The sequence below is a fragment of the Anguilla rostrata genome, chromosome 16 (genome assembly GCF_018555375.3).
Source record: "Anguilla rostrata isolate EN2019 chromosome 16, ASM1855537v3, whole genome shotgun sequence".
NCBI lineage: Eukaryota > Metazoa > Chordata > Actinopteri > Anguilliformes > Anguillidae > Anguilla > Anguilla rostrata.
In genome coordinates, this window is record NC_057948.1 from 30,928,709 (window position 1) to 30,946,483 (window position 17,775).

Consider the following 17,775-nt stretch of genomic DNA (forward strand, 5'->3'; position numbering starts at 1 on the left):
GTATTTACTTTATGGTTCCCTGAGGCCTGCGTGTTCACACCTTAACCTTCGGTGTGAACAGATTTAAAGCAAAATTCATTGCAAGATGCATTAAGAAGTCATAGGACGGAGTGTAGCCTAGTGGGCAAGGAACTGGGCTTGTAACTGAAAGGTCGCAGGTTCGATTCCCGGGTAGGACACTGCCGTTGTACCCTTGAGCAAGGTACTTAACCGAAATTGCTTCAGTATATATCCAGCTGTATAAATGGATACAATGTAAAAATGCTATGTAAAAAGTTGTGTAAGTTGCTCTGGATAAGAGCGTCTGCTAAATGCCTGTAATGTAATGTAATTATAACGCTTGCTAAGACGCTGGTATCGCAGGCGCAGATGCTGGAAAGATCTGACTAAAGGCCACCGCTGGCAGAAAAATACTAAAACACCCGGTGAACTCATAAAGGTAAACTTGCTCCAGGGATGTGGGCTCCAAGCCAGCTAAGCAAGATGAGGCATCTCGACTCTGCCTCAGTCTAGAGTGAGCAGATGCTGTTTAATGTGTTTGGCCTTTGCCATGGCAGAGTTAATTTGCCTGTCAGGGAGGTTAGGAGGATGACAGGGTTGCATAGATGGGCAGGTTTCCCCTGATGGGTCGGCATGGTAATCAATTAAAGAAAAAGGCACATTAAAGGCTTTTTTTTCTTTCTCAAAAAAGAAGATGGTCTGGGAAGGTGGGGAGACAATGCTGTATTGTGTAGTAAAACTTTGAAACGTGCAATTGAAAATGTCTGCTGGTAAGTAAAAATATACAGTTTGTGTGGCTGCATGCTTTGGTAATGTTCAGTAACAAAGTACACAAAATCATATCTATTCAGTTCAGTGCGCTGATTAGATGTGTGCTGTCCCAGATATTGTATTTTGTAACCAATCAATCAATCAATCATTCAATCAAGTTTTATTTATACAGTGCATTTTACAAAGGATTTGTCACAATACGCTTCACAGTTTACTCAGGACTAACCCGCCCACCAGAGTGAGCCAGAGGCAACAGGAGCAAGGAAAAACTTTGTGGAAGAGGGGTAGGAAGAAAGTTAGGAAACAACCTTACTAATTTTGGGGGGGGGGTGTCCTCTGTCCGGCTCAAGGTGTAGGTTCACAAATACAAAATTGCTCACTTTCGGACAAGCATCCGAATGTGGTGGTCCAGGGGGGGGGGGTTGGGGGGGGGGGTAGCAGTGGACATACGGAGGACAGACAGCAGGTTCGGGGTGACTCAGGGAAGGGGGGGGTGGCAGTTGCCCCACTGGTGAGAGAGGGCAACAAAGAAAAGAGGGTTAGGGAGAAGGGAGGGAGGGGGGGGGAGCTATGGGTAGAAAACAAAGAAACAAAGAGTTGAGTGGGCAACATATAATCCCTGTGAGGAGTTTACTATGGCAGCATAACTAACTAGGCATGAGAAAGGCAAGAACACTACTCACCTACATCCCCCCCCCAAGAGAGTGTGTCTGTGAAAATTGGGTCACCACTGCTGAGAGGTGATGGTAAGTAAAGTTCGTCGCCCCATAATACACTCACTGTGCCTGCTTGCTTCTCCAGCACTGTAACTAGACTATATCTGATCATAAGCTTTCCTGAAAAGGTGCAGTTTTTTGTCTGGACTTAAATATTGAGAATGTGAGTCTGTGATTATGTGATTCTCTTGCATATTTCAGAAAGTTGTTTCATTGTAGGGAAAAGGCTTTACCACCCATCAATGTTTTAATTTTTTAATGCCAAAAGCATTACTTGGCTGCAGAGATAACCTTGCCTCTTTCCACAGTCCAGTTGTTGAGCTTTCTTGCGGAATGCTGAAAAAGATCCATGTGCAAATACGTCTGCAGCCAGAATGGCTGGAACTTTTCTTGAGTTTGCACAACTCATAAGTACAGTACACAGGGCTTCACTGAGGAAGCCAGTATTTTCTAGTTCCTGAGTTGTTTCTTAATTGAAAGAAAGCATGTTTAATATGTAACATGTATCTAACATGCATACAAAATGGTAGTCATGAATGTTGAATTTTTGGTGTACAATATTTACTTCTTGAAGTAAAAAACGGTGGCATAGGAACAGTTGTGCAGATTGTTTTAATTAACCAAACTGGGCTGAATGATTAGCTTAGAATGTAGCGCGTGAACCTCCTCTTCTAACCGCTCTCTAAAACAATGAGGTAAAAGATTGTAGTTCTTGTTTTGTGCCACCTGAGGGCAGTATTTACCTCGTGTTTGATTATTGAGGCCATTCTGCGTGGTTTATTTCCTAAAGGCCCAAGCCACAGGTGAAACGAAACGTTAGTTGCAAAGTGTCTAATAGTTGTACAATTTTTCTCTTGCATTGTATTTCACTCTCTGCATTTAAATAGTGTTTTTTTTTTGCGATTTGTTTTGTGTTAACTATATTTGATGTCATTCCCTTGACCATGTGTTGCTCGTTTAAATTTGCTAATTTTTTTTTATCAAGGAAGGCATTAATGGCATAAGCAAGAAAAGGGTCATCTCACTGTTGTCACCAACATACATTCAGAGGTGGAAAATTCAGGTTTAGAAAATAAAAGTCCTCCGCAGTATTTTGTTCCAATCACCAGGATTTGCTAAGTAGCACAGTTCTTTATCCAGGAGGTAGAACCAATTAGTGAAATCAACAGGCTGAGTTCATGGGTGGAAGGAACACATGGCAGGACTTTTACTTTCTGACCTCTGGACTTTCCCTCTCTGCATACATGTTATTTATTCCCTGAAAAATGAAAATTTGTTCATTTTGGAAAAAAAAAGAAGAAGGAATCTGACATTTGTAAACATTTTCCATAATCACCTTGGGAAAGTGGGCCCTCTGGCCTTCTTTATGGACCCATTCCTATCCTTCAGAAATAAGCTGTCATTACTGGATTAGCTGTCCTGGGAAAATATGCATGCCTTTGGGGAGGGAAAGAAATCCTTCTCCTGTTTAACTATGACATTGATTACAGATTTCTGATAGAGGGGCCAATTACACACAAACGCAATCTGATTAGAATGGGGCGTTATCCAGGGGATGCTTCAAAGTCCTTCGCCAGTGCTCCCAGTGTTGCCAGTGCTGAGAGCAGAGCTCAGCGAGAATGCAGTGAGTCAATCCTGCCGAGGATGGAAAAAGCCTGTTACCGCCATTAAAGCAGTGTTTGTATTCTTCTCCCAGGGCTCAGCTGGGGGGGGGGGGGTTAATTCTCCATTGTAATAACGTAGGAACAAAAATCTTTTCTTCTGAAAGATTTTTTTTTTCGACCCCAGCTATAGATTGCATCGGCCGAACTACAGCTATCTGAGCCACTCAAGTGATGCTGCAACATGGATTTAGTATCTTGTTGCGAAACTTTGAAACTTAGCATTAGTAGTGAAAGTATTCAAAGTGGACCCAAATGTTACACTGGTTTGATTTTGTGCAAATATTATCAGTGATAACAAAACAGTGTTTTTTTGCAACAGCGGGTGGAATATCCTGGATATGTAAAGACTGTTTATGAAGCCAAATCAGATGCCAAATTTTATCATGGTAATTTCAGTTGAGGTTCATGAAAACATGTTTAGACTTGACTTTCCAAGATGCCTAGCATGCTATACTAGAAGTCCTATCAAGCCCTATTAAGCCCTATTAAATGCAACAAGGCAAGATCTACCTTTCTCTAGTATAAGATAAATGACACCTTATTCTTGGTTTTGGGACTATCAATACTAATTTGCTTCAGATATGTAGGTATGCAAGTAAACAGTAGGCAATTACAGTATCTTCCAGAGTTTGTTCCACATATGGCTCAGCTATCTTTGTTTAAAAGTCTATTTTCTCTTCCTGGTGGAGAAAGAATTTCTGTACCTTAAATAGAAATATATTTAATTTGGGAACTCCCTTTGACTACTTTTCTTGAAAAACATTTATAATTGCTAAAGACACTGTTCCCGATGCATGTCCTGTTTGAGAAGAAGGTGCTCCATGTCTCCAATGTGGATTTAGATTGTGATGCTATTTTGCAAGATATTTCTTTATCTTCTACATTTCCATCTTCACCTTTATGCTTGACACCAAAATTCATTTAAACACAAATAATGGCTTTAGTTTGCAGCCTTGACATCTTGAAATAAATCCACTCTGCAGGGCTTCATGGAGCCTGCTGCTAATGTGAAACAAGTTTGGTTGAATTATTCTCTTCATGTTTTGGAGATGTTTACATTTTGGAGTGGTCAAAAATAAAATTTCAGAACAAGTTCTGTTACTTTTCAGTCCTTAAAGTTTAGGTGTGTGTCTGCTGTTTTCTATAAGGTTATTTTATTTTTCTGGTTGATGTGTACTCTCCCATATCATTGCCTTTGTTATATTGCTTTTAAAAAAATAAAGATGTCATGTGATCTGATCTGCTAGTTCAGGTTCGGGTGCACTTTCGAACTGTGCGAGCTTCAGTGTGCCTCGTGGTTTTAAAGGCCAGCCACCTCTGATTTAAGAGTGTGCATCTTGTGCTTTTGACAACTTTTACTGGCATGATTCCTTTGCTGAAAACTTTTTGTTCCGGATGTAGAGTAACGGACTGAGCAATTTCAAAGATAAGACGATGGATGTCCTGCTCCTAATGTTTCTACTGAAAAACAAAAAGCTCTTTTTCCCCATGTCTTGAAATCTCTGTTACTATACATGTAAGTTAACAAATCATTTTAAAATACTAGATGGGGGAAAATGTTATTGTTGTACTTAATTCAATGTCATTTAGTCCTTTATGATAATGGATGTATGACCTTTATACATTGTTCTAGACAAGAATGTCTGACAAATGATAGAATTTTAAATAATGATAAATAATTGTTTAATACCGCTTAGACACTCCTTAAATCAATCAAGGGTAGTCTCTTGAATCAATGCAGAGCTAAAAGGTACAATGAATATATTTTCACCTGAGACTAACTGCTATTCACTTAATTTATTGAGAATAACAGTTTATTATCATGCAATGTTTTTGGTTTTGAAGTTAATATCCTTCAACATGTTCTCTTATACATACATACATACGTACATACATATACAACTACTGCTGACTCCATCAAAAACAAAGTTTCTGATTTTTTATATGGAAAAAAGTCAACTGTACTGACAAGCAATACTACATTGTCCTTATTCATGCTTCATAAATCTCCTTCATAACAAGCTCCCAAGTTACAAAAACAGTTTGAACATTTTACTGTCCCATCAGTCCCTGAATTTCAGACCGCCTAGTCCCAATGCTTGCCAGTTAGCCACTGCCACAGGCTCAAACACACTGAACACATCTTAAACTGCAGTGCTTTGTAGAGCTGGCAGTTTGCTTCAAAATGAAATGTTTGTGCCTTAGTTTTGTATTCGCTGTGCCTTGTAAAGTCCCAAAAAACTAATAACTGAAGTAATAACTGCAATGGGAATGCATCCCTTATGTACCACAAAATACCACATGGTGTAGCCTACCACAGATGATGTCCAAGTGCCATAAAATAATGTTGCAGCAATCACACAGTATTCCTTAGCGCCAGGGAGGAGCACAGACTACGCATTCAACAAAGATCTTCAAAGTATCCCAAATAATACTGCACGTTATGCAAAGCTGCACAAAGCAGAGCATGAAGCGTAATACAACGTCAAAAAATGTGGCGCAAAGGAGGCCTATCTCAAAGTACCAAAGGCCTACACCAAGCAGAAGAACTAGCATATTCTGTTTTTTTAGCTTTTATTTCCAAATACTGTTTTTCTCTTGAAGTGTGACACATTTAGATAATTGTGATTGTTTCAGTAAATTATATGTATTTGACCTTAGTCTGGGTGCCAATATAACACACACTGACTTTGGAGTAACTAGCCCACTGTTACGCGTCACCCTTGTAATGTATTTATGACTTTTGCTCTGGGATTGGATGCTAACCGACAACTTGGAACAACATGCCCGTGTGTTGAAGTCATATTACTGTGAAAACCGTCATTTGATAGCATTGTATGTAGAAAGACAGGGAAGGTCTGTTGGATCAGAATGCTGAGAAGACTGCGGCATTGCCTAATACTGCAATAGCACTTGATTGTTCTTTTAATGTAGATTTTAATGTTTCGCATTTTACATGTATGCTTTAGCTATTTTAAATAGCGCAGCCAGACATGGAAATTACGAAGTATTCACGACAATGTGTCACCTCATTTGTCTGTGACTTTGAAAGGCTGATTTGGTCATCGGACACATGTAAGCAGCCTCCCAGGAAATGTGCTACAGATACATAGGATAACATCAATCGCAACTTCCTCGTCTGACGCATCACAGAAGGGCACAAACTAGTCTAAACAGGATTACAGGAGATGGGGATCTCCTGAGTCCCCAACTCCGGGGGAACAAACACTCTGTTTTGTCACTGTTTATTTTCATGCCCTTCAGCTTGAGGCAATAGCAAGATTGCCATCACGCAGAATAAATCGGCGCAGAAAAACTGGACATCCAGATACTTGCTCTCACATTCTGCTTGTTTGATGTTTGCGATGCTGTCACAGATGTTGTCATAGATACACACAGACGCACAGGAAATGTTTATGGTGTTGTGGTTGCCACTTCCATTTCAGAGATTGTGTAATACAATTGTCTAACTAAAGTATGATTAACTGATATAGCCAGGGGACCAATTCTTTGGAAATGATGCTCTAATTTAACAGCTTGTGTTGGTTGTTTTCTCTCATGATATTTCCAGCTCTATGATGTTTGTCCAGCTATTATTACAGGAGCTGGGCATAACTCAAGGTCTTGTGAATTGTGTTTTCACCTTAAAATCAGCAACCATTTCAGGCCCAGACGCCAGGTGAGGTGAGTTAACTATTGTCTTGTTCCAAACAACAATGAAAGTCATTAAAATCTGTGGCTCTGCAGTACCAGGTTTGAAGACCCTTGTCCTTACGACAACATTCAACATTGTCCTTTTGTTGATTCTGTGAATCTTGACACTCTTGAGAAACTTTCAGAATGGTTGGCATGGCCTATCATTTATCATTCTGTAGTATCAAAGTCAGATTTGTTACATCAAAGTCAGCTTCATGAGATTTAAAATATAGTCATATATAGTTATATAATGCATCATAGGACTGCACTAATGAAAAGAGGAAAAACAAATAGTATAAGGACAAAGCAGGTCTAGGCTACAATTGCCCTCATCCATCCATTATCTATACCTGCTGGAGGCTATCCCAGTGTGCATTGCGCGAGAGGTAGGAATATGCCCTGGAAAATGTCTTTGAACTGTGTTTGAACTCGGAATACCCAGAGGGTACCCACGCAGATACAGGGAGAACATGCAAACTCCACACAGGAAGGCCCGGGCCGGGATTCAAGTTCAGGAACCTCTTGCAGTGAGGTGACAGTGCTACCCACAGGACTTGCTGCGCCAATTTCACTCAGTTGAGACTGATTAAAACATGACAAATAATCAAATTTGAATAAAAGAAAAATAAATATTAATTTTACAGTACAACTTTTAGGTTCTAAGAAAACAACCCATAAAATTACAACTGGGCTCGATTTTATAATATCATTGCAACGCCAAAAACACATCTATCTTGTCTGCCCACCTGTAGCGATTAACACCCGGAAGTGACGTAATGGAGTGAGCTTGCTGCTGCGCCGCATGTTCATATAGCGTTCATGGAGTTCACTGAGCTTTTGCGTGGTCTGGCTGGTGAGGTGAAATCACATGTGAACCAATGTACTAGTAATTATGTAGAATCCTCTTTTCTCTTTTTCCCTGAGACAACATGCCCTCCCTTTCCTTGAGTTCTGGGACCGCTCCAGTCTTGTTCCTCGCCCTCGTTCCTGCCCTCGCCTTGACGCACCTGTCCCTCTAAACTATATGCTACAGCTTACCAGCCTATATCTCAACACATTAGCCTGCTCAAGATCCTTCTTTACATTCATGTTACCGCCATTCTACCCATACTTTAAAACAGGCCGGTCAGCGTAGGATAGGCTCCCCCCTATTGCCGGGTTCCTCCCGAGATTTTTTCCCATTGAGAAGTTTTTTTTTCTTGCCACCGTTTGTGGGCTCTTCTCCCCACGGGGAGATTTTAATTGATTTATTTTTTGGGGGTTCGGGCCTGGTTTTTGCTCTTTCACGGCTACTCTGTAAAAAGCGCAATAGGTAGCCTACAACTCAATTTCGTGCCATGTAACAGCCGAGAAGGAAAAGGGGATCAGCACGAGATTGAGATGTGGCCGCAGGAGCAAGTCGGACCGGTGGTGAGTGAGCAAAGTTCATGCCTTCCACACATTACACGTGCTCCAGACGACTGGTGATGGATTCATTCTTAAAAGCGCTCGGGATAAACATTAATAAGTTCTTGCTGGAAATTTTACCTAGCTAGGTGACGTGAACTAACGTTAGCTGACGTGGTATTGATGATAATAATCGTTGTCGTCCCTGTCCATGATGTGTAGTTATCATAGATAAGTAGCGAACAATCTGCGTTACACATCACAAAACATGAAGAAACCAGGTAGCCAAAAAGCTAGTTTTTTATATTATCTTTTTAGTTTCACAACTAGTTGACCATCAGTTCCACATTCACATTGTTAAAATGTGACACTGATTCTGAATGTAGGCTATTACGTTTGTTTTGCAGGTTAAATCTAAATGCTAGTGCATTCAATTAGCAAACATACGCTCTTGTCCAGGGGGAATTGCCTAATGTTACCGTACAGGCCGCACACCAGATCGAATTATGTTATATTCTTATTTCATCTTCTCTTATAACTGCATCCGGCTTGGGACTTTAGTGGACATATAACGAAATATATTGGACAAAACATTAGGCATTTGATGTTAAATACCACCCAATACTTGTAAGAGTATTGCTGGATAGAATATAGCCTACTTTGTGTGATGATTGACGTTTTCATAATGTTCTAAATTTTATTTTCACCAGTTAATTTTGGCTTGCAATGCAATGTGGGGTTTCTATGTTCAAATTCCTCATTACAATAGCTGTTTTCTTCTACTTGTAGCTAATTGCTTTGGTGTTGTTTTTACTGTCATTGAAGATTAAAGTATTACACTGTCAATTCCCGATCAATGTTTCCTCATTATAATGAGATTATAGAGATTCCCCACACCATCACACTATCAGTACCATATGACTTTTGGTATGATGTTCTTACTGTGAAATACTTATATATTTGCTTTACACCAGACATAATGAGACCCATGTTGTGCAAAAAGTTATATGTTTGACTCATCTGTCCATAGAACATTATCCCAAAAGGATTGGGGATCATCCATTTTTTGCATATGTGAGACGAGCATTGATGTTTCTTTTGGTTAGCAGTGCTTTCTGCCTTGCTACTGTCTGATGAATCCCATTTTTGCCCAGTGTCCTTCGCACTGTGGAGTCATGAACATTGACCTTAGCTGAGGCTAGAGAGGGCTGCTGTTCTTTGGACGTAGGCCTACTTCTGGGATCTTTTATGACTTCCTGGATGAGTTGTCTCTGTGCCTTTTGGAGAAATCTTGGCAGGCCAGCTTGCTCCTGGGAAGATTCATTTCTCCATTTGGCTCCTTATGTGGTTCCTTGGAGTCCCAGAGCTTCAGAAATGGCTCTGTTGCCCTTTCCAGACTGATATATTCCGTAATTGGAGTGATTAATTTGCTCTACGGACTAATTTTAAGAATTTAAAAAACAATTGTCCACCTCGGGTCATGAAAACTGGATCCCAGGGGTTGCATAATCACACTGTCCCAATAATCTCTGTTGCATTTTTGCAGTTTCAAATCCATAAATGTGTTTCTCCAAAAAGCATTGAAGTCATCAGGTTTCAGTGCTGTCAGTTTCATCATTGCCAACAGCAACAGGGCATCCAACACTATCACATAATAGAGATTTGGGGGATAAAACAACCAAATAATTTTTTCCAAATGTAATGAATAGACTGACAGCAGCATTATTATGTTAAATTAACATAATTAATTTATCCTTTATTTAATCATTATAAGCTAATTCGGATTAAACATCTCTTTTACAGGAGTGCCCTGGCTGCAACAGTCAATTACACAATGTTAGACACAGACACCATATATGCACCATAAATTGATTTAAAATCACAATCATAAATATAGTACATGGCACTAAATATAGCCAGAACATCGACATGGCAAGGAGACTGTCTCTAGATCCTAAATCATAGATTTAAAAACACCAAGAGAAACCAGTTTAGAAAGTTTCAAATCTTTTTGTTGCATATTCCCAGTAGAGGGAGCAGAATACATGAATTACCCAACTCTGTATGGACGTGGCTTGTGTGTGTATTTAATAACTGCTGTGGCTTGCAAAAATATGCAAGCCACAGCAAAGTTATTACATGCACAGGGATGAATGAAAGTAGATAAAAGCTTGATGTAGCCTAGTTGGCAGTGTAGTATAATGGGTAAGAACCTGGTCTTGTAACCTAAAGGTCACAGGATTGATTCCCAGGTAGGACACTGCTGTTGTGCCCTTAAGCAAGGTACTTAACCTGCATTGCTTCAGTATGTATCCAGCTGTATAAATGGATGTTGTAAAAAGTTGTGCAAGTTGCTCTGGATAAGAGCGTCTGCTATAGAAGGCCTGTAATGCAATGTAATGTCTAGTTGACCACTCATTGCTGACGGTGTTAGAGGGACTGTGTCATGTGGTGTGGAGTGCCCTGAGGTGTAGTTTAGATAGTGTCCCTAACAGCAGAGGTAGGAACAGTCAGTCTTTTAGCCCAGGAAGTATGGATTAGGCCTACCTGATCTATGGCCTGTACTGGGGCAGTTTTATGTACAGGGAAACTTGCATATAGGGGGTACTGTAGAACAGAATAAAACAGAGCCCATGTACAGAGCTGTACAAACAAAAAGTTGTTTTTTTTCAGCTGGCCTGCCTCTTGAAGTAGAAAAAAAATGTTTTTGAAACCCCATGAAGTTCCCCCCCACACATGTTGCCAAGAAGGTCATGTTTTATTAAGGTTTTGTAACTGTTGTCGTAACTGCCACTGCAGCCTTTTTTGATGTGCCTTTTGCTCAGTAGGAGAGGGCTCGACGCTGCCTGTTTGTACTGTTTTTCGTGAAATGTACCCAGTGGATGACCCTTTCATGTAAGAGTGGTGAATATTTGGCACATTAAATGGATAACTTTTGCTGATTTTCAGTTGTTTCACATGTAGTATGCCACACATCAGCTGAGTCTGGTTCAAGAGTGTTTGCTCTCTGTCAGTTTATTGGCTTGTTATGACCTTTCCCAATCTCCGTACAACAACACTGTTCCATGTACTTTCCACCAGTCCTCTGGAGACACACTTTTACATGCATGTTTGGCACGGACCTGTGGAAAGAGAACGGGACATTGCCATACATCAAACAACAAAAACAGCACAGTTCATTATCGGACCGTGTCATCTCTCGCAGTCACCAACTGATCTCTACTGGAAAATACAGTGGAAAAATATAATTCTTCATTCTGTTTTCGCTTGTACAGAAAAACAAACCTCTGAGAATATTTCCTGAATTTAAAAAATACAGTTGAAGTCGGACTTGCTGTGACCCACTCGCTGATCCTCGTCCGTTCAGCCTCTGCAGTGCACTGTGGGAGCATCCCTGATGCCTTTTCTCCCCTAACCCTACGGAAATCACGCTCTGCGGCAGATTCGTCCTTGTGATGCCATTCAATTAATCTTCTTAGGCGACGGCGGTAACTTAATTCTGTAGATCTACTCATTGTTTATCGAAAACTACCATCGCCGTTTTAGGTTAGCATATCAAAAATCATGGCTCAGCTTGAATATACACGATTTAAAGAGAGCGTGAGAGAGGGCCCAAAGGCTTCCATTGGCTAGCTTATAAAAAAGAATGCTGTTTATCCATATGCAGTGCTCTCCAAAATTTATGGCACCCTTGATCAAGATGAGCAAAAAAAGGCATTTAAAAAACACAAAAGAGGTCAATTTTGGTCTCATCAGACCATAACACCCGCTTCCAATCGAAGTTCAGCCCTTTGGAACTAAAACTGGAACCTGGTGCTGTGGTCAGGTGACACCAAAATTGAGCTCTTTTTTCCACGCCCCGCACAACAGTGGAGGGGTTGGCGTCGGAAGACAGATGCGTTCTGTTGAAAAGGACGTCATACCTACTGTTAAATATTTAGGAGAATCTTTGATGTTATGGAATTATCTATTAGCTCTGGGACTCTTGTTATGGTCAGTGGAGTCATGAACTTTAGCAAATACGAAGACACTTTGGCTGACAACCTAGTATCCCCTCTCTGGGAGCTAAAACAATGATCTCATGCCTCAAAATCAACAAAGAAAAGGTTATTTGACCAAAATATTACTCTTTTTCAAACAACATCTTCTCATTCTCCAGAGCCACATTAAATTAAATAAACTCCATTCAGCTGGCAAAAGAGTGGTCTACTTATCAAGCACAATATCAGACATCAAACTCTTCTCGGAAATGGTGTATTTACTTATGTGATGTGAAGCATGGATTATATATTCTTGGACAGTGGTTATCAAATTTGGACCTTGGGTACTTCTGTGTGTGCTGGTTTTCGTTGCAACCACAATTGCAATTCCAGAATTTTGACAAGTTATTAATTTTCCTTAATTCGGTGCTTTTCATGTTTAGGGGGATTAGGACCTTCTTAAAGCTACATCGTGTCAGAAATAGCAACGCATGCCATAAAGAATAAAGTCCCATATTCACATTATGGTATATTGCAAATGACAGCATAAAGAGAAGTAAGTTTAAAAAAAAACTGGTTTTAACTGATCAAATTAAAGACTGGGGTTGAATAATTAGACTCCTAATTGATGAAAGTGTGGACGCATGGCCACTGAACCATTTGCTAGATGATGAAAAATTCAAAGGCAAAACAAATGATAAAAATCCAAACTTGAAATGTGTTATTTAATTTAAGGGAAGAATTTATCAAAGAACTTTAACACGTGTGTCCAGGATCCTAATTAGGAGCCTATTAGGATTCATTTCAGTCTATAATTTGTTAAATTTTTTGTTTTTGTTACTTTTTATGTAATTGTTTGCAATACAGCACAATGTGAACACCTAACTTTATTCTTTATGGCATGCATAGCTATATCTGACAGAGGGTAAATAAGAGGGTAAATAATCCCTCTGAACATGGAAAGCACCTAATTAAGGAAAAATAATAATAGCTTTGTTAAAATACTGGGATTGCAATTTTGGATACACAGTGGTACCCCAGGACCGAGTTTGAGAACCACTGTTCTAGGAAATGTTGAGATATGTGCTTTGATGAAATATGAATGCGTCTTATTAATGCTTTTTCAGCACAAATGACCTCAACATTAACTTTTTAATAACAACAACTCTTCTGTTCTGGCCGCAGCTTCATGAAGAGGTCCTGTTCACGAAAACTAAGCAGAGATTTCTATCTTTATGGTCACATGGATTCTCTGGCCATAACTGGATTATGAGCGGAAAACAAGCCCTCGAAATGAAGAGGTAAGCCCAAAAGGTCTTTCTTCTCACAATCGCATTATCAGAGAGATCTGCAATTAGCCGTCTATCTCTGGGTTCCCAGCTCGTTTTATTGGCCAGACAAAGTTGTTGAAATTTTATGGTTTTAATCTTTTTATTGCATTAAGAGGCAAAAGCGAGGAACCAGGTAAGTGTTGCTGAAATGACAGGGGACAGTGGGAGAGGCTGAACATCATCTAAAGCTCAGTTCAGACTGAGGCTGCCTGCCATTGGTTTTCCTGTCAGTCACAAATGCAAATGGCCACTAATAATAACAACATTAATGATAATGACAATTAATGGAATTGAGCGTATTATGCACTTCAAATATGTTCATAGAAGATAACAAAGCTATATAAATTTTTTTTTGAGAATTGTTTGAGTCTGGAGATTTCTTGATCAGTCTATGATGTTTGAATAAATAAAAGAGTTTGATGAAGACAACTTGGAGAGCTACAGTAAACCTATCGCTGAGAGGTTCATTCAAAGACACGAGAACAGCGCATGCAGTGTAGTCATCTTGCAAACGGGCTAGCGTTGCGCACGCGCGGTGGAAAGGAAGGACCCGGCTCAGTTCCCGGGGGCTGTGGATGCGAGTCGCGGGGAAGGTGGGGAAACTCTGCTGCAGATGGTGGCAGACTGTCTGCTCCTTCTTTCAGAATCCGCAGCCTCCCTCTCTCTCTCTCTCTCTCTCTCTCTCTGGAGACTCGCTCCCCAAGAAAATAAAAGCTTGGGTGGAGTTCAGAACGCAGCAAACTAATAACGATAAAAAAACAACCGGCTTTGACTGAGAGTGTGTGATGCTCTTGGCTTCGGTCTCCGTGCGTCATCGGGCCGATATGCACACGTGCGATACGCTGCACGCTGGGAAGGCTGAGTAAACAGGGAGGAAGAGTCACTGCGAGCTTTCGCACGACGACAGAAACGAGGCAAAGGGGGTGATCCTGCAGGTTTTCGGGAGAGGCCTGGAGCAGCCTTTCAGGGCCTTTCTCTGACACACAAACGAAGCGGCGATTGATTATTTGGGGTTCTCGGGGTGATTGACAGGTGCTTCAGCGTTGTCTTTTGTACCTCTGTTTGTCCTTTTCCGACCCGGTGTACGCATGCTTTCTCCTGAAACAAATACGCGGGCCTATAGCGAAGAATAACTCTGGTCTCAACCTAGTACAATATCATTGATGAAGTGTATGGATTTTTACAAAATCATTCTCTGTGAACCAGGATGAAATGCATTGAATGTTGTGGCTGAGTATTGCAGTTCACACCCCCACAATGAGGTTACTGGGATATTTGTTTTCTGTGCACACTGCTGAATGCCTATAGCATGAATACACAGCACATGTCTTATTATATATACAAACACAAGCGTGTATATGAACTCTACACTGGTAAACACTGCGTAAGAATGCTGCACGCACATCACTGTTCAGTAAGCAGGCATATGCACAAAATGGAAATGCTGAAGAATAATTCTCTTTTGCCGCCATGGAATATCGCTCCACAGTTGATGCTCACATCTCATAGTCTGAAATACTGTAAAAGTCATGAACACATGGTAAAAAAGAACTTCATTGTGTGTCACATATTTGTTTGTTGTATTTGTGTTTGCCATTCAACTTTTCATTGAATCATCAGCAGGCATAGTTTTACATGATGCTAAATTTCTGCGTAAAATATCTTCCTTGTGCTTTACACGTGGGCCTTTTAAATGCACATTTTTATAAAACTTTAATATGCTTTAATTTCAGTCGCATTTACTTAATATAATATATAGTATAATACAAGATTCCTTCAATTTTGAAACCAAATTGACTAAAATCTTATATTCAGCATGCTGTTTTCACTAGATTCTGGGCAGGGAAGGGTTAAACCACCAGCTGTCAGCACAAATAATTATCTCCGCTAATTCGACTACAGAAAACGAAATTGTAGGCCGGACCAGGAATATTTCACGCTGACCTCCGGCTTTTCAATTTGAGCCTGAATGTCATTCACATCACTCTGCGGGGCACTCGAGTGGTTTGAGGGGCTTCTGCCGCAGTGAGAGGTGTGTTGTGTAATGCCATTTGGATCACAACTGTCTGTCACGTGAGACCCGCGTTCAGTCCTCCTTTTCCAAGAGGCTAAAGATGAGAAAACAGGCGGCAACGCGATTACTGACACCCTACTTGACAGGCTCCTGTATAGAACCTGTTTGTGTTTGTGAGGCATTCTGGGTAACAGCCGCCCCCAAAAAAAGGAAACTGGCGCCCAATGATATATGCATAGTTTGGAATGTTATTTGGAATAATTCTATGATACTTTTCTTTTAACGCTGACAGTTTATCCGTTTGTGTTCAGTACATTTTGTAGGTCGGTGAACGAAACAGCAGCACCTCTTAAGTCAGGAGAACAGTCTGCTGCGGTGGTTGGAGGCTGTTTGTTCTGTTTTATCGAGCTTGAACATTGGGACAACATCCAGTAAGATTTGCCGTCATATCTAAAAGAATGTCTTGTGGATTGGCTCCATCGTCCATGATTTCATTGTGCTCGTTTGTTCCGTAGATGTACAGTCTCTGACTCCAGGCTCCGAGAGATTTATTTTTATTATTACAATATTGGCTCCCTCAGGTGCACATGTTCTGCCTGTGTATAAATGCTCACATTTACATTATTTCTCCTTCTTCACCTTGCCTTTCTGTGGTACGCTCAGCGCCAACTAAATATCTGGGGTACTGCGGGAAGTGCACATTCAATCGTGTGAGTGCAATATCGTTCTTTTTTGCCCTTAGCAGAAAGTCTCGTCCCATAATGCCTTGCCCAGGTGAAATGTCTTTCAGCGTAACAGGAGAAACCGCTCCATTACCCTTGATCACTACTGTATGAACACACTGTTTTTCTTCGTGATTTCCACAGTTTGTGGAATCTCTTAGGACTTGGCTCAACGGCACGCGTGGACCTAAATACAAGGATATCGCTGTTCTGCCGGTTCACGGGTGACTGATGGCGGTCCATTGACTCCCATGTAGCTAGAGAGAAGCCTCTAGGTTGATTGACATTATTAGCAGGCCTGCAAAGTTGACCCGGTAAGCACTATGCAAATGCGGAATATTGCAGGGAGACGCAGCAGCAATGGCAACGCATGCTGCCTGTAAACAACAACAGTACAAAAAGCTGTCAAAGAGGCCCCTGTGCGGTGGGGTGTGAGGAGAGATTAGGGACCATAATGAAAATGACAGACTGCAGAAAGGTTCTGACAGGCGGGGGAACGAGAAGCCCTCGCTCAGCGAAAAGAGGGAAAAAATCAATTGTCTACGATGAAGGCCGGGAAAAGGGGGTGGGGAGTGGGGAGTGGGGGGTGGGGGGAGGGAAGTGGTCGCGATGGGGAGGCAGGCCTGGTGATCGATACAATAGCGGGAAGACTTCTATGGGGCCACAGAAATAAAAGGAGTTCTAGGTTCACGTTTTCCGTCTGCTATGAGTGAGCAGCTATTTTGTCATTTGGTTCAGTGTCTTCTGTGGACATCGTGTATCTCTGAGGAAAGTGCAGTCAAAGCATACAGTAGATGCTTCCGGTTGCCTACTCCCTGTTGGAATGCTTGAAGGTGCGAACAGACACTGAGGGAAGTCATGCTGTCTCATCAAAGGGCATTTCTGGCTGTGTTGTATGCGTAACTAGCCTATACCTTTTGAGCAGCAGCACAAGAGGATCTTGTGTCCCTATGAAATATTGATGTATGCAGAGTTGATCCTGGAGCCACTTCCCCATTATGAAAATGATGGATATTTCACTCAGTTTTAGTTGAAGCTTGTCATATGTCTTCCCTCATCACCCTGTCATACAGTAATCTGTGAGGGCATGGGGCACTGGCACAGCAATAACACAGCGCAGGAGCATTACTGAACTGGATGTTTTAATTAATGAACCCCAAATCTGTGCCTAGTAACAATTCATTGCCTCAGAAATGCATTTAAGAGGTTGTCTCACATTTAATTGACAAGAAATGATTTTGAAAGAATGTGTAACAAGAACCTTACAGTATGTATAATGTGCCTTTGGTTCTAGAAAGGGTGGGGATATTGAGAAGTGCATTTGTATGGTGGTAACATGGTAAACCAGGAAAACATGAATATCTAATTAAATCTTACATTCTTGGTTATTTACACTGACGATGTTATTATTATTTACATATTCTGTTTTAAATTTAGAGTGAAATGATCTGGTCTGTGATTCTTGTCCAGCCATCTGTTGCAAGTGCAAAACAAA